This window comes from Mauremys mutica, chromosome 1 (assembly GCF_020497125.1).
Source record: "Mauremys mutica isolate MM-2020 ecotype Southern chromosome 1, ASM2049712v1, whole genome shotgun sequence".
Lineage (NCBI taxonomy): Eukaryota > Metazoa > Chordata > Testudines > Geoemydidae > Mauremys > Mauremys mutica.
Window position 1 is genome coordinate 126,753,082 of NC_059072.1, and position 23,658 is coordinate 126,776,739.

Below are 23,658 nucleotides of genomic sequence, written 5' to 3' on the forward strand. Positions count from 1 at the left end.
GTTGAGCAGTGAGCACCCCCCCGGCACATTGGAAAGTTGGCACCTGTAGCTCCAGCCCTGGAGTCAGTGCCTATACAAGGAGCTGCGCATTAACTTCTGAAGAGCCGCATGTGGCTCCGGAGGCACAGGCTGGCCACTCCTGAATTGTAGCCAGTTTATTTTAAACTAAACTAAATTATTTTAAGCTAAACTATCAGTTCGACCTTATATTTAGCTGTGACACCGAGTACCTTTCCCAGACGTGAGGAAGAGCTCTGTGTTGCTTGAAAGCTTGTCTCTCTCATCAACAGAAGTTGGCACAATTAAAGATATTTCCTCACCCACCTTGTCTCATTTTATTTTAAGAGCACCAGGCAAAATTCAACAAATAGAAAACTGGAAGCACCTAAAAAAAATTCCCAAATTGATATTTTAGCAAAAGCCTTTGAGGATTTAAATGTGTAAATTTTACAGGCAGGAAAAAAAAATTCAATAAAATAAAAACAACACTGCAACTATAATTCAATGCATTCAAAACACACAAAAAATACATGCAAATCAATACCTGAGCAATCAAACTGAATTCATAAAAAATGATTGGCAGTAATCCAGGGACTAGGCATTCAGAATACATGGTATTATAGAAATAGCAGTGTAAAAGTTATTTGATACAGGTATTCTAGTGAAAAAACACAATATTTTGGTTTTCCAGGCCCAGATCAAAACAAATTACTTGCATTTTGTCCTTAGATTCAGAAAAGAGGTAGAAACAGCATGTTTCTGGCCAAGCCAAGCTGCCTAAGCCACCCTTACAGAACTAGCTAGAAAACACAATGCTTCCCATTTTAGGAGCTTCTAGTTTAACTTGACTTGGACATCTTTTTGTCTCCCGGCACAATTTCACTGAAACTTTCAAACAGTGTTTTGATCTTTGTCTGAACGTTACTAGGAAAAGCAGCCTTGTTTCTCCCGCCCTAGTACACCTTCCTATGCCATTGCAATGAGTTCTGGGGAACCATTGCTGTGAAGGGGGTGAGCAGCATGCAGGGCCAAGCAACCACAGATTGTCTTGAGCAGTTGCCTTCTCTGGCCCTTTGGTACCCTCCAGAGGGGTATCTGCCAGGATCACTATGGCCTGTAATAATTTTAGCAGCATTTACTACACTATCCCTACAGTTCTCCTATACCCGCCCCAGATCCCTCATGGTCAGAAGTTTTGGGAAGTACCTGCATATACTCACTATGGTGTGTGCCACTGCATGGTCCGGAAATAAACAGTACTGATTGTGATCCTGTTTATACTTTGGGGGGGAAAAAATTAGGTAGTTGTGATACTTATCTTTTGATGTCTCCTAACCCCTTAAACCTAACAATGTCTGTCTGTCTGGTTGTTTATCAGTGACCTTGAAAGGCCATCCCTTCCACACCTGCCGAAAGACTGATCAAAATGAGGAGGAAAAAGCAATGGATGAGGGAGGATGTGTTCGCAGAGCTACTCACGACTCCTGAGTCCAGAGCCATGAGACCAGGGAAGAAAGGGAATGGATGCTGGAGGAAAGGCACAAGTGCCAAAAGGTACACTCAGTCTCAGAGGTAAACCAAGACATGCAGCTCTTCAGACAACACACTCAGCTGTCTCAGAGTATTATGAAGAACAGCATCCAAAAAGACCTGCACCCCAACAGTCACTATACTGCGTGGACAATACCTTCTTCCCAGGGCTGGAGCCATATCTCACCAATGCCCCCACTCCCCTCAAGGTGCCAGCATTCCCTGCAACAATAACCTTTCCACTCAGTGCCACCGGACAAAGAGAACTGCCATGACTACACGTACACTAATTTGTGATGCAGCCCAGAGCAGCCAGCACCTTGCACTCTATTTTTTGTCAGATTGTTCAAACGCTGTAGATAATCTTTCCACTTCTTTAATTCACCATGTCGATGTTTTCTCCTTAGTCTTCCAAATATTATGTAATACACAACATACAGGAATATTTGGCTCAGAGATTTAGCCTAGTCATGAAATATCTCCGTCATTCCTTTAATCTGTCAAATGTACACGCCACAATCCATCTGCACCTGCTCAAGTAATAGTTAAATGTTTCCTTGGTGTGGTCCAGCTAATCTGTGTATAGATTCATGGGACAGGGAAGCAAAAGGATAAGACTTGGGTCCCTGAGAGTAACGACTGGCACAACAACCCCACCAATGCGAATATGCTAGTATGGGGGAAAATGTCCCTGCTGGCGTCTTTACAAAACTTCTGTATACCTAAAGCATCCTGTACCTTTCCTGACCACCCAATGGTAAGTTAGTGAAATGTCGACAATAATCTACCCATGCTTCCATGATTATGTAATCAGAAGTGTGGGAAGGAGGGAGGAAAGGGGGTGGAACGAATGGGGATATACACTGCATCTATTGCCCCAAAGCAGTTGGATTCACTGAAATGAGTGGGCTTCTCTATCTATTAATTCCTGCACGTTGCCCAAAGTTACAATCATGTGCATCACAACATGCCTAATGGCCATGCACACATGGCTGACAACCACCCCTACTATAAATTTACCAATATCAAAGCGATTACTCGCTGACCACTAACAATCCAGGGTTGCAAGTGTCCACTGGGTGATTGCCCCCCATCTCTCTACTGCCAAGCAGCCTGGGGTGAGCTCACCACACAACTGCAGCAACATGGCCTTCCACATCTGAAAGTTCTGTGCCGCCATGACTGGCTAGGCCAGGTTTGCATCATACTCTGACCCCACCACTCAATACTTGTTTCACAGTCCCAGAACCACCTTTCCACCATGTGGAGCTGGTCACTATATGCCTGTAGCAGCTGGCGCCTTTCAGTCAGTGTCTGTATCATCCACTCTCCTCAGTACTCTTTTCCATTCTTGCACGGCCAGCTGCTGTGGTGATAATTGTGGCTCCACAAATACAAAATAATCCGTCGCCCTGTTTCTAAACAGACATGGTAGCTGCCCCTAGATGTGTTTAGCATCCATGCTTCTGACTGCAGGATGGCAGATATTGAAAACTGGCACAAAGAAGGGCAAATTATGGAATGGGACAGAGGAAACTCAGAATTTTAGAAAATGGCCAAAAAAATGGGACCTACACTCCAAACTCCAAGATTCCCTGAGAGGACCACTGATTTCCCACAATGCATCACCCCCTATTTTCCCACAAGGCACTGCACCAGGTGGTGGTACCAGGGACACTGGGAAGCCAATACAATGTGGTGCTGTGAGGATCTGCTGCAGTAGCCAAGGCAGCCATATGTAAAATAGCAAAATCGCAATGTTTGCAGCTGAATGTTGTGGGAACTGCTACTGGTAAAACTTTCTGGGACTGACATGACCTCAGGCTGAACAGCCTTTTCCTCCTGAAGCAGCCCCTCCCTGGAGGCCATCAGTACTTAATCCCAAAGTCATGGAGATGCTTGGCTCTCATCTACAATACTTTTACCTGTATTACACCCAGTGTTATAACTGGGTGCTCTTGAGTCCATTATCATAGAGGAGATACAAGTTTTAGCAAGAAAATTTCAGCTCCTTCCACCTAGGAAGAAAAAACAATTCGATGGATCCATGGCTACACTGTAAAAATCTGGGGCCCTCACATTCGAAATAATAATAATACCGAGCTTTTCCATAGCTCTTTCCATCAGTAGATCTCAAAGCACTTACAGAGCGCCCCATGCTTCTTATTTTACAAATGGAGAAACTGAGGCACACAGAGGCAGAGTGACTTGCTCAAGGCCACCCAGCAGAGCAGGCCAGTGGCAGGGCCAGGAAAACAACCCACATTTCCCGATTCCCAGTCCAGTGCTCTGCCCACTTGCCCACACTGCCTCCCCTCCTACATGTGGCTCTGGCGCTGCCTCAGACAGGCTGTGAGCCCAGCCCGCACGCCTCATTAAAAGCCCAGCGAAAGCCACAACCGGCTGGGGACCTTCCTTGTCCCCAAAACAAGGGAGGCCGCAGCGCTTACTCAGGTACTGGCGGGGGGGCGCTGCCCGAGCGGAGCACAGGACAGAGCCAGTGGCGGGAGAAGGGGCCCGGGCCGGGCTCGCCGGCTTTGTCTGCAGCTCTCCCTGGGCTGCGCTGGCCGCGGGAAGGCAGCTGCGGGGCAGACGGGCGGGGTGTGCACGCAGCATTGCGCGCTGCCAGCCGCCTCCCGCCCTGCCCCTCCTCCCGCCGCAGGTAGGCACCGCTCCCCCGGGAGCCGCCTGCGGAGCCCACCGTGCTGGTCCCGCCCTGGCTGCGCGGGAGCAGGAGCCGCGGCCGCCGCGGGTGAGTTCAGGGGCGCTCGGGGAGGGGGGGGCGCCGGGCTGCGCTGCGCTGCGCTGCGCGAGGAAGGACCCGGCTGGTCGGAATTTCCTCGCAGGGCGCGAGCGCGCAACAGGCTGCGCTGCCCAGCGCTCCTCCCTGCGGGCCGCCCAGGGGGACCAGCAGCCCGGGGCTGCCCTGTGTACACTGCGCGGGTTCCCCCCCCCAAACCCTCAGCCCGTCAGTGAGTTTCCCTCCCCCCCCCCCAAGCCCCAGGCCGGCCCGACCTCCCCGCACCCCGGTGGGATTTGTTTCCTGCGGGCTTCCCAGGCCAAGGTAAGGGCACGGCTCCCCCCACCTCCCTGCTGCTCCCAGCGTGCCAGGGGCGCGTGCGTCGCACGGACCTGTGCCCGGGAGCTGCTCCTGCGGGGCTTGGTCTGTGGCAGGGCGAAGGAGCTGTTGTTCTAGGCTGCAGGGGTCTTGTACTTTCTGGGATGGTGGAAGAAGGAAAAAAAAACAACCTCTCAGCCTTGGCTGGAGTTTTTAGAGACGTCCCGGTTTTTAGATTAACCGCTGTTATTCCGCTAAATTCCTGCTGGTGGTGTTTTAGCTAGACCGTACAACAGAGTTACCAATACTTTGGGAATGGAAGTTGCTCCTAACTCTGAAAATGTTGGTTACCCTGAACAAAAAGTTGGGGTTGGTCTTTCAAAAGTTTGCAACTGAACACTGACTTAATACAGCTTTGAAACTTTACTATGCAGAAGAAAAATGCTGCTTTCCCTTTATTTTTTAGTAGTTTACATTTAACACAGTACTGTACTGAACTCTTTTTTTTTTCTGACTGCTGCTGCCTGATTCCGGACTTCTAGTTCCAGTATGGTTGATTGGTCACTTTTTGAAACTCTGGTGTTTGTAACGCTGAGATTCTGCTGTAGGTCAAAACTCTTTGCCAGCCAAACAAACAAATAGTTCCCAACAGGTGTGCTTGTTATCAGGCAATATAACAAACACATCCCTTGCAAGACAGGAAGCCAAGAGTAAGAGGCATCATTTTAAAAACACTTTTTATTAATATATATTTTAAGCCAAGCACAGTTTAATGATTTCTTACAGCAAATACTTGTTTTAATACTGCCTGTTGAATCCCAGGCACTCCTGTATAAATACAAAGCAGTACATATTTTTAATAATAGCTACTGCTAGGTTTTTATTATTTTCTCTGATGAGTAGTTAATGTACAGAAATCATAATGTTGAGCTATGATTAAAGCCCTTTTTCTGCAATTGACACTATGTGGGTGGGCAGCCATGTCACACAGGTTCAGCAATCTGCCAGGGAACTAATAATTACAGGTTCAATGCCTTAGATGTCTTTAACAAAGAAATGTAAGTGGGTAGAGAATGGGAATGTCTTAGTAGAAGTGTGTGCTGTGGAATGGGGGAAATAGTTCTGCATTTATTGTAAAACATTTTACTTTCACTGGCGGACATTTGACTTTGACTTTCATTATAGCAGAGCTCAAAGGCCACCCCATTGCTTTATAAAACTTTACTCCATTTTAAATATATTTTATTCAGTTTTCAGAGTTTTTAATTTTTTCACCTATTTTTCTTTCTATATTATATGACATGGCACATAAATATGTGCTCAAATTTTTAAAAGATTTAATTGTTTGCTAAAATCTTCCCCCCAGAATCCCTGCTTAATTCAGAGCACAGTATACGCGGCTCGCCAGGGTAAGCACCCTGCCGGGCCGGGCCAGTTTGTTTATCTGCCGTGTCGGCAGGTTCGTCCGATTGTGACTCCCACTGGCCACGGTTCACCGTCCCAGGCCAATGGGGGAGGCTGGAAGCGGCGTGGGCGAGGGATGTGCTGGCCACGGCTTCACGCCTCCTCCATTGGCCTGGGACGGCGAACCGTGGCCAGTGGGAGTCACGATCGGCCGAACCTGCCGACGCGGCAGATAAACAAACTGGCCCGGCCCGCCAGGGTGCTTACCCTGGCAAGCTGCGTGCCAGAGGTAGCCGAGCCCTGCTCTAAAATAACCTGCTCTAAAATAACCAGAACCCCCAGTTTGAGAAACACTGGTCTCCCCGGTGAAATAAGTATAGTATAGAGTAAAAGTACACACAAGACCAGATTTCACGGTCCGTGACGCGCTTTTCACAGCCATGAATTTGGTAGGCCCTATTTATAATGCTGCCAAATTATAATTCCCTGCTCCAAAGCATGGGGCACTAGAGCTTTTAAAATGCAAGGTCTTCAGAATTTTTGAACATGGGAAAAACACGTTTCCCTAGACTTGTTCTCAGAAATAGCCAAACTATTTTGGCTGAAATTTTCCAAAATAATTCAACCTGAGGCAGACACCCAGCATGGAAAATTTAATCTCAAACCTTTCAAGTTTGGCAAAGTGAAAACAGGGTCTTATTATGGGAAGTGTCAAGCACAGCACAGACTATAATATGGTAAATCCACAACACAGTATACCTTTGTTTCCTTTCAGAGATGCCTGCCTTATGGACTGTTTCTCAGATTTATTCGTCCTCATGTTAACATTTAAACTGATTTTTTAAATGTTCATATATTTGGACAATATTTCTTTTTTTACTGTGTGTTCTTATCAAGGACTGTATCTAACACTTTTTGTGTATGCTAATGAATTTCAAACTTGAGATAGAGTTCACTAGAGACTTTGGGCTTGCTCTTATGTGGAACTCCCATTGAAATCAGGAAATATTCTGCATGTGGAGAGTTTGCAGGATCTGGCCCATAATCCAACCAGTTGAATTTCATATAAATGATTAATTTAGAATTTCTGAGATAAAACCAATCATCTGGGACAAATGTCTTAGAGAAATATGAGAGAGAATTTCTGTATTTAGGGGCATGGCTAGAATCTCTGATGTTTTGCAGGTCACTTCTAAATGAATGCTTGGGAATAAAGAGAACCTCTTCCGCCTTCTTGAAAATCTTCTGAATAGGAGGTCTCTAAGGGCAGGGCCGGCTCCAGAGCCCAGCGGGGCAAGCGCCTGCCTGGGGCGGCCCTTTCCCGGGGGGGCGGCAGGCTGGGCCGGCGGACCTGCCGCAGTCATGCCTGCGGGAGGTCCACTGGAGCCCTGGGAGCAGCGGACCTGCCGCAGGCATGACTGCGGAGGGGACGCTCGGCCGGCGGCTCGGCTGGACCTCCCGCAGGCATGCCTGCGGCAGCTCAACCGGAGCCGCCGGACCTGCGAACCGCCCGCAGCCGCGGGAGGTCCAGCCGAGCCGCGCGACCAGTGGACCCTCTGCAGTCATGCCCGCGGGAGATCCGCTGCTCCCGCGGCTCGGGGGCGCCTCCCGGGCATGACTGCTTGGGGCGGCCAAAAACCTAGAGCCGCCCCTGTCTAAGGGTTTGGCTACACTTGCAGGTGTGCAGCGCTGAGAGTTAAAGCTGTCTTCATACAGCTGTGTAGGGAAAGCGCTGGAGTGTGGCCACACTGACAGCTACCAGCGCTGCAGTGTGGCCACATTTGCAGCGGTGTTGGGAGTGGTGCATTATGGGCAGCTATCCCACAGAGCACCTCGTCCCATTTTGGCGCCATTTTGGCGCCGTGGATTGTGGGAAGGGGGCAGAAGGGGCGGGTAATTCTGCTTCCTGTCCCAATGCCCCGTGATGCATCACTTCACATCCCAGCAATCCCTGTTTTTCCATCCACGTTTGGCGCCATCTTGATTCTCTCAACAGTTTCTGTGCAGTGCGATTTCTGTGGGAAATGGAGCCCGAACTGCTGAGGAGTATGCTGACGAGTCTCGCCAGCACATCACGTTTGGCAGTTGAGCTATTCCTTAAGATCCAAAGTGATGAGGAGTCCGACGATGATAGTGAGTCGCCTGACGCGTATAACACTAAATTGCTTCTGGCATTCACGGAAATGCTCAGCACCGTGGAACGCTGCCTTTGGGCTCGGGAAACAAGCACTGAGTGGTGGGATCACATCGTCATGCAAGTCAGGGATGATGAGCAGTGGCTGCAGAACTTTCGGATGAGAAAAACCACTTTCATGGGACTGTGTGAGGAGCTCGCCCCCACCCTGGGGTACAAGGACACGAGACTGAGAGCTGCCCTGGCGGTGGAGAAGCGGGTGGCTAGTGCAGTCTGGAAGCTGGCAACTCCAGACAGCTACCGATCGGTCGGGAACCAGTTTGGAGTGGGAAAGTCAACCGTTGGAATTGTGTTGATGCAAGTTTGCAGGGCCATTAATCGTATCCTGCTAAGAAGAACCGTGACTCTGGGGAATGTGCAGGACATTGTGGATGGCTTTGCACAAATGGGTTTCCCTAACTGTGGAGGGGCGATAGATGGGACGCATATTCCTATTCTGGCACCACCCCACCTAGCATCCGAGTATGTTAATCGGAAGGGGTATTTCTCTATGGTTCTCCAGGCGCTTGTGGATCACCATGGGCATTTCATTGACATTAACACAGGCTGGCCTGGAAAGGTGCATGATGCACACATCTTTTGGAACACTGGCCTGTTCAGGAAGCTGCAGGCAGGGACTTTTTTCCCAGACCGGAAGATCACAGTAGGGGATGTCGAAATGCTCATTGTGATCCTTGGAGACCCCGCTTACCCGTTAATGCCGTGGCTCATGAAACCATATACAGGGAACCTTGACAGGAGCAAGGACCGGTTCAACTACAGGCTGAGCCGGTGCTGAATGACTGTGGAGTGTGCTTTTGGCCATTTAAAGGGGCGCTGGCGATCTCTGTATGGGAAGCTAGACTTGGGGGGAAAGCAGCATCCCCGCAGTTATATCCGCGTGCTGTATCCTCCATAATATTTGTGAAGGGAAGGGTCAAAGATTCAGTCAGGCATGGACCTCTGAGGGTCAACGCCTGGAGGCTGAATTTGCACAGCCAGAGAGCAGAGTGATCCATAACTGTTTGCAGCATGTCTTCTTTGCTTTTTCGCGGCTTCTTCCGGAGGTTTTGGAGTCTTTGAGCTGTTGATAACACGGGCAGCCGAGATCTCAAGGTTGCTTGTGGAAAGGCAAAAAAGGCAACACTTAACAGAGGCAGCATTGTTTATATTTCAGACAGTTATTCCCACACAGTGAAGGAGTAACATTCTTTACAATAGCATAATTTTCCCATACCAAAGAGAGCGCACATAACCCACAGGAGCCCCGAAATGGTGAGTAATGGTGATTGCTTCAGGGCTGTACTAGGGTTTCTGTGAGTTGGGGAAAGCAAACAGCTGCAGGGGGCACCTACGCTGAACACTCTCCCAACATTTTCCACAGGAGTTGATCCTGGAAGATATCTCGCTGCTGCAGGTCACCTGGGAAGAGCGGGAGGGTCTTCTACAGCAATGCGGATTCGGCCCTGGCCCGTATGCAGCTTACCTGTGTCTTGCAATGGTCTCCCCACCCCTCGCGGCACAGTGGCGCAGACGCGTTAGCCTGACTGGGACACGGACCACAGTGGCTCTCCCAATAAACTTGCGCAAGCGCATTGCCCACGCTCTGGCTGAAACTTTTGAAGAGATTACCGAGGCAGATTACTGCAACGTGATAGACCACGTCAATGCGCTATTCCACATCTAGGCATGCATGCATGCAGCCCTAACCCTTCCTCCTCTCCCGAAAAATTTCCATCCTGAAAATAAAAGCCAATTACCGGGAACCTGCTCCTCTGTTTGTCCTCCACCAAGTACCGACTGCTGCCACTGGCTACCTTCCTCCTGGCTTGAGAAGAGCTCCTGGCTGCATGCCTCCAGGGACTCCAGGGTGTCTCCCCCCACCCCAGTACCCTCACTCTCGGTTTCCTCCTCCCCCACCCTCCTCTGAAGTGTCTATCATGGTCCTCGGATTGGCGGTGGGGTCACCCCCAAGTATCGCGTCCAGCTCTTTGTAAAAACGGCAGGTCGTGGGGGCAGCGCCGGAGCAGCGGTTTCCCTTGCAGGCTTTGCAATAGGCACTCCACAGCTCCTTCACTTTAACCCTGCACTGCAGCGCGTCCCAGTCATGGCCCCTTTCCAGTATGGCCCTTGATATCTGCCCATAGGTATCGTAATTCCTACGGCTGGAGCGCAGCTAGTACTGCACAGCTTCCTCCCCCGAAACACTGATGTGGTCCAGCAACTCGCCATTGCTCCATGCTGGGGCTTGTTTGGTGCGTGGAGGCATGGTCACCTAGAAAGATTCACTGATTGCACTCCACACCTGGCTGAGCAAACTGAAAGGGGATTTTTAAATTCCCGGGGCATTTAAAGGGCGGGTCACCTGAGGCCAGAGCAGTAGAGTTCAAACTGATGAGCAGAGTGGCTGAACAGGCATTCTGGGATACCTCCGAATACCTCTGGAGGCCAATAACAGTGCTTTTGGTGGCCACACCAAATAACTGCAGTCGTTATTCCCCAGGCCGAGGTGGAGTACAGCCAGCACTGTAGCCAGGGAGATACAGCGCTGTATGTGCCTTGCAAGTGTGGATGGTGAGTGAGTTGCAGCGCTGTAAAGCCACCACCAGCGCTGCAACTCTCCAGTGTAGCCAAGGCCTAAATGTCAGATAACATGCGTATTTTGAAACTTGTGTTTTCCATTGTGTTTTGAAACATGCCTTGGAATACTGGAATATTCCAGAGGGGGGAGAAGTTTCAGAGAAGATTCTTGGAACGAGAAAGCTGATGGCATGTTTTTGTTTTGTTTTGGTTTTTTTCCATTTGTAAAGAGCCACTGACTTCTTTGGGAAGGGTACAGACCTGCTTACCGTTCTCCACAGGCCTTTTCCCCTCCCTGTCCGTTTCCGTTGCCACCTGGGCTTTTCTCTGCTATTCGAAACAAACCTGAATGTTTTCGAAAGAGAAAAATAATGTATCCTATTTTAAATGGACAGAGACAATGAGAAATGTGAATCTCACGAACTATCTTCTTTGTGGTTTGTCTGAACTCTGTTCCCCCTCTATTCTGTTAAATGTCAGTCAAAGTTGGAAATGCCTGTGCACAATCAAAATTTTCTGATTGTTGAAGCAGTTCTTAGGGTATGAAACACCTCTTAGAAGTCTGAGGCTCAGGCTAAAACTCTAAGGTTTGGCACACTACACAGGAAATTGGCTTTCAGCAAAGCCTTCAGAACAAAATTTTAACTCCATAACATCAAAGAATTTCTCTAACTCTCAGCAGCTCCTGCTTATTTATACTGAGTTTCAATAGATTTGTAACCCAGTCACCTTAGCAGTTTCAACTCTGCAAAAGTTTACAATGCGCTTGCTTGTGTGTACGTACCCCACTGCCATCTGCTGGGTAGAATATATCTAAAAGTTGACTTTGTTGTGAAAAATATTCCATTAGTGCACTGGATTTGCACCCTACATTTTCGGAGCTGAAAAGTGACAGGTCCATTCCCCATGTTGCATGTACATTATAGATGGTCAGTCAATGACTGAGATATATATTTGCCACAGAATAGTACAAGGTCTACTAAAACTGAATTCATTTAAAAAATGTGACTTTGCATTCATGATGAGTGCAGATGACTGATTTTTTAGTTCATTAAAAGAGATTGGCACAACAAGCTATTGCAGGCTGAAAAAAGAGTAAGGAGTAGGCAGAGGATAGAACTCTGGCTCTAGTGAAGTTAATGGCAAAACTTGTGATGACTTCAGTGGAGTCTATCTTCAACTAGGAAGACCATGTTTCTTACATTAAACCTTGAATAAATTACCCTTGCATCATCCATGCCTGTTCTTCCACTTTTATTGATAGGAGTTAAATGAATCAGGAGGAAAGTGGGATAGACCATTTATGAAAATCTACTTGTCAGGGTCTTGTCCCAACTCCTTTTAAATGTACCAAGTGGTGGAAAAATTCTTTGGAAACTATACCTAGCATGGATAGTTGCTGTATGTTTACAGCTTTGCTTTTCTCAATAGCTGGGTGTAATATACATGCTGCCTTAATTGATAGAAAGATTAAATAGGCTTGACAGACTATCAGTCGTAGGCTTAACTTTGCAGTCAGGATCCTGCAAGTCAGACTCAAAAGCTAAATTATCTAATCCTGAGAAGGAAAAAAAAATTAAGAAAAAATGCAACAAAAATTGAAGGTTCCCTTTCATATTCAATGGTCATCACTGCAGACAGAAGATTTAGTCCATTATTTCCACACATCACGTTAAAAATAATTCAAAATGTATAGGCTAATTTTTATATTATTACCTTAATCTGTGGTCCTTGTTCTACCAGTTGTGACCTCATTCATTATGGTGACTGGTATCAGGTACCATCCCATTTGTAAACACTTAATAATCTGCTGCAGGAAACTTGAAAGCTAACCAGTTTCAAACAAATTAATCTTAAGTACTTTCTGCATATTGCATCTGTCCTGGGTCCCTCTGACAACTTTTTATTTTTTTTCAACCACGTTTTCCTATTTAAAAATTTTTTTTTTCTCTTTTGTCTGTGTGAAAGATCTACAAAAGGAAAACCACCTGATTGCACAAAAGACAGTGAAACCGACTATACACAAAATGCCATCAGATGCATAAAATAAGCAAACTGTAAAATAGAGGGAAAACCTTTCTCTAATCTCTGTCAGCTATCCCAATCTTTGGTGTTAGTTGTAGTAATAGTAGGTAAAGCAGTTTTTGACAGAAATGTGATTTTTAAATTGAAAGTGTCCCTTGTAAAGTTACAATAACCTCTTGCTCCAGCCTCAAAAGTAGTAAGTATTAAATTATTGTAAATGGCTCTTTTAAGAGGAAATAATTTTCAATGCCTAAAACATTCTAAATAGTCACCTACAGTTTCATTTTTTCTATCAACGTGCAGGAAATGTGAATGAGTTGACTCTAGAACCGTATGATCTTTATCTGCCATTGGGATAAGTTACTTAAAACATTTTTCTTCTGATGATTGTAAAATCAAATTAAGAGAAAAGTCTACAATAATGTTTTTTAAAAAAAATGAACAGAAGCTGGATTAAATTTCTTTCTTTCTTAAACCAAACAAAAAAATTTGAATTCACAGATCAAAGAAGAGGTAGAAAAGCATTCTACTTTTCAAATGAGGCTCATCAAGAACTAGGTCGGATACCATTATTGGCACTGAATTATTGGCTCACTCTTTGAGTAGTCCTATTAATTTGAATAGGACTACTCAAGAAGTAAGACTCTGACTTACTGTGTACATCACAATCTGGCCCAAAATGCTTTACAAGCAGTAAGGGCCTGGTTCTTCTAGCCTTATTCTCACTGGGCTAGAGTCTACCACCCTTACTAATATTGAATAATACCTAACTCCACAGTAGTCCCATTGAAATCAATAGCAACACTTATGAAGTAAGATATACTACTCAGCATGAGTTTGAGTGACAGAATCTGATTCACTGGGATTACTTGTGAAGCGGCAGAACTGGCCCCTCATTAATCAAGCTAAATAACACTTCGTTGAGTCCCTGATCTTGGAAAACAATTAGGCACTTGCTTATCTTTAATCTGACTTCAGTGGAATTTAAGGATGTGCTTCAGATTAAGCACTCGCTGTCATGAATAAGAATGCCTAGCTTTTATATAAGCAGTTTTATCAGTAAATCTCAAAATGCTTTACAATAGGGATGCTTTTTTTAATCTGGGCTTCATGTAGTAGTATACCCATTTTACTGATGAGGCACAGAAAAGTGGGTGGTTTATAGAAATTTTACTGGTATTAGCATGGGGACCTGAAGTGAAGAGAGAACATAAATATCAAGGCCCAGAGAGGAGACCTAGACAGCATGACTCCACAGGCCCTTGTGTTTACTGGTGCTCAGTATGTTCTATTAGCGTTTCTGTCTATTTTATTTAAAAGTTAACTGCTAAGCAAATATTAAGTTAAGCAGCATGACTTTCTGTGCTGATAGCCCAGCTGATCAAGCTGAGGGAGCTTTTCAGCATCAAAATGCCTATCTGCTTCTTTAGGAACCTAAATACCTTTAAAATGTGCCCCTCAAATCTTCCTAAGGACTAGTGAGGCTATTTTTGAAAAATAAAATTGGTCTAAAAATAGTTATTTCAGATCTTAATGGGAACAAACTGGTTATGGGCCAAAGGCTAAGATGACAAACTGAATACGTACTGAACACTTTGTGAACAAATGGTGGTGAAGTAAATATGAAAGATTGTGCCTCTGGAGGTCTAGTAATATGCCAGCATCTGCTGAATATTCAGAAAATGCCTCTAAAACAAAATATGTAAGTTTGAAGTTGCTTCAACCCCTAAACAACTTTACTTACATAGTCAGTGAATATATTGTACTTTAAAAGGACCCAAATATAGGAAAGATTAGAAAGACCAGTAAAAGGCACTGACCCTCAGCAGGCGTAAATAGTCATGGCTCCACTGAAGTCTATGGAGCTATGAGAATTTACACCAGCTAAGGAACAGATCCAAAGGTTCTAGCCTGTTCCCTGCTGTTGTGTGATCATTTATCACTATTGTCTCCATCCATCCCAACATTTATTCCCCTCCCCCTTGTTTTCTTCTATATTGAAAGTATATCCTTGGATGTGCATTGTTTGCTTTTACATACTGATTATTAAATACCTTGTACAATATCAGAAGGAATGTAATTATAGAAGGCACTAAGTTATAAGTTTTCTTATTTTGTGTCATGGTGATAGAGGAGAAGGGGCTAAACGATGTTATTAAATGTGTTGATGATGTAGATTTATGTAAGTCTGTGTAGAGCTTGCAAGTTTGTATCTTTATCTGTAGTGCGTGTTGCAACTAGGGTTGTCACTTGCCAGGTGTCCAGTTTTTGACTGGAACAACTGGTCGAAAAGGGACTCTGGTGGCTCTGGTCAGCACCACTGACTGGGCCATTAAATGTCTGGCTGGCACTGGGCTAGGTTGCTCCCTACCTGGCTCAACGTGGCTCCCCAGAAGTAGTGACGCGTCCTTTGGCTTCTAGGTGCAGGGGCGGCCAGGGGGCTCCACGTGCTGCTCCCACTCCAAGTGCCAGCTCCGTAGCTCCCATTGGCCGGGAACCATGGCCAATGGGAGCTGCGGGGGTGGCACCTGCGGGCAAAGGCAGTACACAGAGCCACCTGGCCACACCTCCGCCTAGGAGCCGAGGGACATGTTGCTGCATCTGGGGAACAGTCCGAGGTGAGCACCGCCCAAAGCCTGCACCCCTGCCCCAGCCCTGAGCCCCCTCCACTCCGAACCCCTCGGCCCAGCCTGGAGCTCCCTCCTGTACCCCAAATCCCTCACCCCCCCCCACCCCCTCATCCCAACCCCCTGCTCCAGCCTGGATCCCCGTCCTGCACCCTGCAGGAGATGTGTACATGTGGAGATGGGAAAGTTATACCCTGGTGGGATATGTGGAATAATGGATAGCATAGGGTAATGCAGGGGGTGGACAGGAAGCTTTTTTTTTTGTCCACATGGAAAACCATTAAGCACTAGTTTTATATCTAAAAATGTTAAGTATTTGAAGTTTAGCATAGCTAAAAGTCTGGCTTTTTCTATTGTTCTCCCATGATCCCCAGCTCCAGAAACCTCTCCAAAATATCTGTATTATATTATTCTGTAATTTCTCCACTGCCTCTCCCTGTGTTTCCCCCTCTTCCAAAAAATCCTAACCACAAACAAATAATTAAAAGCCATCTCTCTTCGTAAAACAAACTTGGAATTTCTGGCCAAGCAATTTTGGAGATAATCTAAGCTAAAGAATATTAGGATAATTTTCAAAATATCAATAACAGGAAGAAATTTCACACACAATAACTTTAAAACAACACTGGGGCTTAGCTTCTGTGCAGAGAGCTGCACAAGACAAAATTACATCTTCAGTACTGAGTTAGGAGAGCTAGAGGATCTTATCAGGTCCCCAGGCTGCATTTTGGCCGCCTTGCATATTTAGCTGTAGTTGTAAAATTCAAGGGTGCCTTATAGTATAAATTCTCCCATCTTTCATAATAAATGATGGTGGTTTTGGAAATTTCGTGGGAGGAAAAAGTTTAGTTTTGATATTTTTGCTTTTAAATAGGGAAATCAAAGTATTTCAGACCAAAAAAAAAAGGACTGTAGTTTTAGTGAATTTATCACAAGAATAGACAAATGGAAATAGGGGAACTGTGATGCAGTGGATAATGCAGTAAGCTGTAGTATGGCTTGGTGTTGAACACTGATTGATAACCAAACCGTGGGCTATGTGATCACTGTATGTAGAATACATTTGGGAACTGTGCTCCTTTGCTTGAAATTGCAGTTTCAGTTTGGTTTAGCTGGGGGGTCTTATGACATGCTAGCTGAACTGTAACCATGTGTTGATGATAAATTGAAATGCAGGACTATGTTACATATATATTCAGTTATTAAATAAGGCCATAATTTAATCTAGCCAGAGAAATCCCCACTGAATAGTTCTGCAATTTAAAAAACTGTGGTTGTGATGTACCCACTCTTTATCCAGTAGCTTGTCAGGTTAATTTAATTAAAGTCCTGTCTTTAAAAATATACTTAAGTAAAAGATCCAAAGCGTTTAATCCCTCGAGACAGAAGCTCTGGTTAAGCATGAATTCAGCCCAACATAATTCTTCCTCATTATTGCCTGTTACAGTTTATTAATTTAATAGAAAGCAGATTCCTTATGATTGATCATTTAATGTTTATTATAATTATAACAATCTTTAGTCAATAAAAATCTACACTGGTTCAGAAAGTGGTTTTGCAGTGGGTGGTATTGCAACCACTTTTTCTGTTTTGATTATTTTCTCTTAACAATATAGCAAGGTTGCACAGTTTTCTAACTGGTTACATATTAGACAAATTTATTCATGTAGTTTTGCTGTGCCAGGTGAGTGAATGCATATGATAAGAAAATAGCTGTACTGTTTCAGACAACAAAAGAGCATTTCTAAAACTCCCTGCTCTAGTAATGGGTAGAAATAATCCTTTTGCTTAAATACTTACAGAACTAGGAATAGCTGATACATGGAGATATTTAAACCCAATAGGGAAACCATTTTCATTTCACTCGGGCTTACTTAATATCTTCTCTCAGACAGTCTTGTTGCTTCTTACCTCTGAAAAAATAAAATACACATATATATCACTGGTCCTTTGCATTCAACTGTGTGTGGAGGAGAAGTCAGTAATGTGGAGTCTGGGTATATTCTATTGGTGACCTATTTTCTTCACACCCATACACCCGTCTGGGAACAGAGGTGGTTACTAGCAGCAGTCAGGTTTTTTTTAAGGAATCTCAGCTGGCAATATTCCCAGAGAGCAACCCTGCCTCAAGATTTGACTCTAATCAGATACCAAGGCAGAGAGCAAACTCTCCTGCTGCTAAATATCGAAGCAACACGGTATGTCTTCCCTAAACATAACATTTATTAAGCAAAAGATATGAGAAGACTATAAATAACTGCCCCTTCTCTTCCCGTGGCTCCCCCCCACACAGTTGAATTTGGACCCAAAAGTTGCTTGGATCACCTTCCCTCCCTCCCACCTATTGTTCTAAAACTCACCCTAAATTTGCTCATTTCCTGTGTCTTTCATGACTCTGCAATTTTACCCTACTTAGAACATAACTGTTTTCTAAATACTTAGACGCAGAAGCCCAGTTCTCCTATCACACAATCTGAGTAACACTCCCATGTGGTTTCAGAGTAGCAGCCGTGTTAGTCTGTATCCGCAAAAAGAACAGGAGTACTTGTGGCACCTTAGAGACTAACAAATTTATTTCAGCATGAGCTTTCGTGAGCTTTCCCATGTTGGGGGAGTAATAGGCCCCAGAACGCCCTCTTTAAAAAAAAAAAAAAAATTGCCAGGTTTTAGTAGATAAACCTCAGTAGCAAATTAATCTCCCATACCTACCATGAAACATACTCTATACCAGAGGTGGGCAAACTACGGCCTGTGGGCCACATCCGGCCTGCGGGACCGTCCTGCCCGGCCCTTGAGCTCCCGGCTGGGGAGGCTAGCCCCCGGCCCTTCCCCTGCTGCCCCGCTTCCCCTGCAGCCTCAGCCCGCCGTGCCGCCAGCACTCTGGGCAGCAGGGCTGCGAGTTCCTGCTGGGCAGTGCGGCAGCATGGCTGGCTCTGGCTGGGCAGTGCGGCTGCCAGTCCTGCTGCTCTGAGCGGCATGGTAAGAGGGTAGGGAGTGGGGGGGGTAGATAAGGGGCAGCAGGTGCTGGGGGGCAGTCAGGGGACAGGGAGCAGGGGGCAGTTGGATGGGGTTGAGGTTCGGGGGGGCGGCTGGGGGAAGGGGAGGGTTGGATAGTCGTGGGAGTCCCGGGGGGCCTGTCAGAGGGCGGGGGTATGGATAGGGGGCAGGGTAGTCAGGAGACAGGGAGTGGGGGGGTGGATAGGGGGTGGGGTCCCAGAGTGGTGGTTAGAGGCGGGGGGGTCCTGAGAGGGGGCAGTCAGGGGACAAGGTGCAGGGGGGGGTTGGATGGGTGGGAGGTTCTGAGGGGGGAAGTCAGGGAGCAGGAAGTGGGAGGGGGCAGGGGCCAGGCTGTTTGGGGAGGCACAGCCTTCCCGGCCCTCCATAGTTTCGGAACCCCAATGTGGCCCTCAGGCCCAAAAAGTTTGCCCACCTCTGCTCTATATCCATATCAACAATATTAATCACCTAGAACAGCTGTAAGTACATAGCTCAAGACAACTAAATTTGAACTCTTGTTACTTGAAGGGAAAATAGCCATTGAGAAGGATTTATTTTGGGCTAATGCTGTGGACAAAAATCTGGCTCAAATCAATATTACTCTTTACATGCACGGTGTCCCAACAGGAATTTTGTAAAAAGTTGTATTAATGAAACAATGTGATAAACCTAGAATGCAAAAAGAAAGGGATACCTTTTATTCCCGATGCTATGTGTAATTGTAATTGATATACTCCTTCCGAGTATAGTGGACTTCAGAGTGAGTTCTGTTACCATCAAGTTCTCCTTATGTAAGAATAACTATTTAATATATTATTATATTACTCCAAATCTGGGAAAACTCTGTTTTGAAATACTGTACACTTTACCTTCAGGAAATATTCAGCCTTTAGAGTAAGTTAATACAGATATTAGACATTAGAGCAGGGGTCTCAAACTCAAATGACCCCGAGGGCCGCATGAGGACTAGTGCATTGGCCCGAGGGCCGCATCACTGACACGCCCCCTTGCTGCCCCCGGCCCCACCCCCAATCCACCCCTTCCATGAGGCCCCGCCCCTGCCCTGTCTCTTCTCCACCTCCTCCCCTAAGCGCGCGGCTCCCCGCTCCTCCCCCCTCCCTCCTGGAAAGTGCTAAGCGCCACCAACAGCTTTTTCAATGCACTCTTCCAATCCTTGAAATATGTCACGTCCCGTTGTGATACCCTTCAGTGGCATTAAGTCTAGCAATTCTTCAGTTATATTCAAATTGCAGTCCACACCTCTAATGAACACTGCACACTGTGCGGTATCTGATACATCTGTACTCTCATCAAGAGCAATTGAAAATACTTCAAAGTCTTTTGCCATTTGAATCAATTGTTTTTGCACATTATCAGCTAACTCCGTTATCCTGCAGGCAACTGTATTTGCAGACAAGCTTATGCCTTCAAAAACTTTCTTCCTATCAGGACATAAAATTTCACTGGCCTTCATAAGACATTCTTTTATGAATAAGCCTTCTGTAAAAGGTCGCGATGATTTAGCTATCATTTCGCTTATCACAAAACTTGCTCTTACTGAATCTTCGCTAGACTTGTTAATCCCTGAAAATAAATTTCTTTGCTTGGCAAATGCTGCTTTAAGTTGCTGAACTTTTTCCTTTCGGATTTTTCCGGTGAATGCATCATATTTTTCACGGTGCATCGTGTCATAGTGCCGACGCACGTTATACTCCTTGGGAACAGCAATCGTTTGCTGACAAATAAGGCATTGAATTTTATCTTTTACCTCTGTGAAAAAATATAAATTCTCCCATTTGTCTTGGAAAACTCTTTTCTTCCATGAGTGTTCTTTTTTTTGATGAAGTCATTTCCAAGCAGTTTTAATAAATATATACACTCAGTAATGCACCTCACTCAAAGGACAAAACATGCACTTAGATTTACTGCCTAAGGCTCTGGGAGGGAGTTTGGGTGGGGGAGGGGGTCTGGAGTGCAGGCTCTGTGCTCGGTGCAGGCTCCAGGCTGCGGCAGGGGGTGGGGGTTCAGGCTTTGGGACGGAGTTTGGGGATAGGAGGGGGTGCAGGGGTGAGGGCTGTGGGGCTGAGGGTGAGGGGTTTGAGGCATTGGAGAGGCTCGGGGCATTGGAGAGTCTCAGGACTAGGGGAAGGGCAGCCTGCCCTGGCCCTAGTGCAGGGGGGCGCTAGGACCCTGCGGCAGCAGGTGATGCCGGAAGCCGGCATAGCGGAGGAGGAGTGGAGTCATTGTGAGCTCCCGGGCAGGCTACTGGGCGGTGAGGGGGCAGCAAGTGGGGGCTGGTAGACACTGGGGGGAGGCGCGTGGGGGCGGCAGGTGGGGCCAGGGGAGAGACCCGGCCCCAAACATTGGGGAGCAGCGCGCGGGGAGCTTAGGCACAGAAAATAACTCGGGGAGGGGGGCGGGGGTGAGGGGAGTTTGGCGGCGACAGGAAGTAACTGGGGGAGCTCCGCGGGCCGCAGGGAAGAGCTCCGAGGGCCGCATGCGGCCCGCGGGCCACATGTTTGAGACCCCTGCATTAGAGAATGACACCTCTACCTTCCAACCTCCAACCCAAAGCAGCAATACTTACCTGAAGTGAGTGTGTTGAATGACTCTAAAAAGCAACCAGACTAAATTTTGTCTGTTCTCCCATAAGTTCTTTTTGAGATGAGAAAAGTAATTATGATTTTTCACTCAACCTTCCTAAGCTTTTTGATTTGTGTGTGTGTTGCAGATAGTTGACCCTTCAGTCCATTAGCCAAAACCACCAAGACCTTGAACAGACAGGTCAAGTTCAGAAATTTCAGGGGGAGTTTATGTATATAAAGTGGATCTGCATTCCAAATAACTGCATGTGACTTTGTTGATACTGTTTGTTGCTGAGAACTGGGACTCAAATAATAATATACGGAGATGTCTTTTTTGTTTAATTTCAAAAATTCATAATTGTAGCTAAAACAGAATGATCATGTTTGATTTTTTTAAAAATAAAATACTTAATGCAGTAACTATATAACTTTTATCAGCACTTCATTTTTTTTAAAAGTATCTAATTGATAGCATCAGAAACTGAAATCCTTTATTTATCCGCTGCACGAACAGTAGTAATATAAGATTACCAGTGCTTAATTTGTGCCAGGATGAACCCTCTGACCTCTTGGCTTGGAAGTTCATAGCCCCTGCAACTCTGAGCTTGCTACATCATTTATGAATGTAAAAAAATTACTTGAGACCCGGCACCCCTTTCATTACAAATTAAGCACTGACGCTTACCCATACCACCACACAAATATGTCTCAATTGTAGATGGGTTGGTATAAAGGTTGGCAATTTCCCTGGGAAAAACTGGTTTAGGATAGGCTGCCAGTAAATACCAGTTTAAACCAGAAAGGGAGGGAGGGGGATTATTATAAGAATAATTCTATGAAAATTACTGAAATATAATATATATCAATTTGATAATAGTTTTGCAGTAATACGATCTCTTTAATTTTAATTAAAGGAAATAAACTAAATAAAAAAGAGTCTCAGCCAAGGCAGTAACATACAGCTTTAGGTTATCTCAGAGACTGAAATGTCTGTATTTAGGAATTCCCCTTCCTTGTTTAGCAATGAAAATTACCTGTTTGTTTAGCAAACAAAGAAGGGGAATTCCCAGATTCAGAAGTTTCAATTTCTGTTTGAAGTAAATTGCCAAATTACCTGTCCAGTCCAGTACTCTGTCTCTTGATCTGGGGGGCTGGAGTGCAATTTACTCAGTGAGTACAGTGACTCAAGTCAAATATTCCATCATGAGCAAAGATGGAAGACCACTTTGCCCAATTCATGAATTTGTCTCAAAATAGCCATGAAGATGGCAGAGTCTTTGAAGAAAAAGTGAGTGGGAAGGAAGACCATATGAGGAAATGTTTTGCAAAATGCAGTGAAAAGAACAAAGAGACACCAGAACCACTGACTTTGGCTAAACCTATTTGCATTGTATTAGAATCAGACTCCGAGGCTGAAGATATTGCTAACGCTGCAATGCCGTTGCCAAGTACATCAAAATAGCCAGATCCAAGTTGGCCAAAGATAATGAGGAGGAAATATCATGATTTTTTCAAGCAAAAATGGATTTGTTTGTAACAAAAGCAATGCCAGAATTGAAACTAAAGATAGACTTGAAAATTGTGTATTTTTGTATGCCTGTAATATTCTGTTATTGAACATCCAACTTTTCAAGCAATGATCAGCAGCCTAAGGCCAGTCTACAAAGCACCTGGTCGAAAGCAGGTAGCAGGTTAACTGTTAGACACATTTACTGATTGCTTTAGTGTGGAAGCATGCAAAGCATTACATGGAAAAGCATCTTGTATGCTGAACAAGAAGAAATTGCATGGCCATGGTGTCTCAGCAAAAATTCTGACTTTCTGCCATATATACTTGCATTTAAAATAGAAGCAGCTCCATATCCATAATCAATGTTTTCAACCGCTATCAAGGAAAAAGCTTTACCTGCAACATGCTGGAAAAATCTGAAGAATGCAGATGTTCCATCTGACTTCATGGAACTGATGGTGCAATTGCATAGTGTCCAGTAAGTTCAGCAAGCATAGAACAAATCTTTAAAACTTTGGAAACATCCATTCAAAGCTGAGGAATCAGCTTGGTCTGTCCATTACATCAAAGTTGTTCTGCTGCTGCCGAATGCTGTGTGGCCAAATGGACCAAGACTGGTAGTCTACAACTCAGCGTGCTTCTGATTGCTTAATGTTTCAAACCTATCATTCTGCATTATTGTTGTTTTCATGTAATTGAATGTTTTTGACTTTTGTTTATATGATATTGAAAACAGAAATATGAGCTATAACTTCCTTGAGAAAATACTGAACTAAAATGCATACAGACATTCTGATGTTCAGTATTATGGTTACATGCATTAGTATTATGCACACTGTAGTTTTACTTTCTATTTGTACAACCCTAAATTAATATAAGGCAGTAGATTCATAGGTTACCACAAACTGAATATGTAACTAAAGCTAAATGTAATGTGGTTTGTGGTGCGCATTAATCAAACAGTTTTAAAATACATTAGAACACTGTTTGATCCAAGCCTCCATTATCCAGCTCTCATTATTAACTGAATGGGGCGGCGGGGCTGACAGGCAGAGCCCCACCCACCCTCCTGATTATCCAAAGTTTTGATGATCTGATCTGGCCCCAGTCCCAATTAGATCAGATCAATGGGGTTCCATTGTAGAAAATGCCTTAAACTGGTACTAACA

The 23,658-nt window shown here is 45.3% G+C and overlaps 1 protein-coding gene and 2 long non-coding RNA genes across 7 annotated transcripts in view; 2 read left to right on the forward strand and 1 right to left on the reverse strand.

Moving 5' to 3' along the window:
- Positions 1-2,415, forward strand: part of LOC123353671 — a 42,618-nt gene extending 40,203 nt beyond the window's left edge. For both annotated transcript variants that reach the window (XR_006574550.1, XR_006574551.1), the window contains exon 3: positions 1,379-2,415. This is a non-coding gene — a long non-coding RNA (uncharacterized LOC123353671). The remainder of the gene's footprint in view (positions 1-1,378) is intronic.
- LOC123353677 lies at positions 301-4,744 on the reverse strand. Its single transcript, XR_006574557.1, has 3 exons — positions 4,663-4,744; positions 3,456-3,548; positions 301-385 (listed from the first exon to the last, which is right to left on the reverse strand). It is a non-coding gene; the product is annotated as an uncharacterized LOC123353677 (long non-coding RNA).
- The window catches only part of ARHGAP8 (Rho GTPase activating protein 8), a 111,046-nt gene continuing 91,311 nt past the window's right edge, over positions 3,924-23,658 (forward strand). For 2 of the 4 annotated variants that reach the window (XM_044994905.1, XM_044994931.1), the window contains exon 1: positions 4,047-4,282. The gene's annotated coding sequence lies outside the window, so the exon portion shown is untranslated. Of the gene's footprint in view, positions 3,985-4,046; positions 4,283-23,658 lie in introns of those variants that run through there. The other 2 variants (XM_044994914.1, XM_044994923.1) reach the window with 2 other exon arrangements.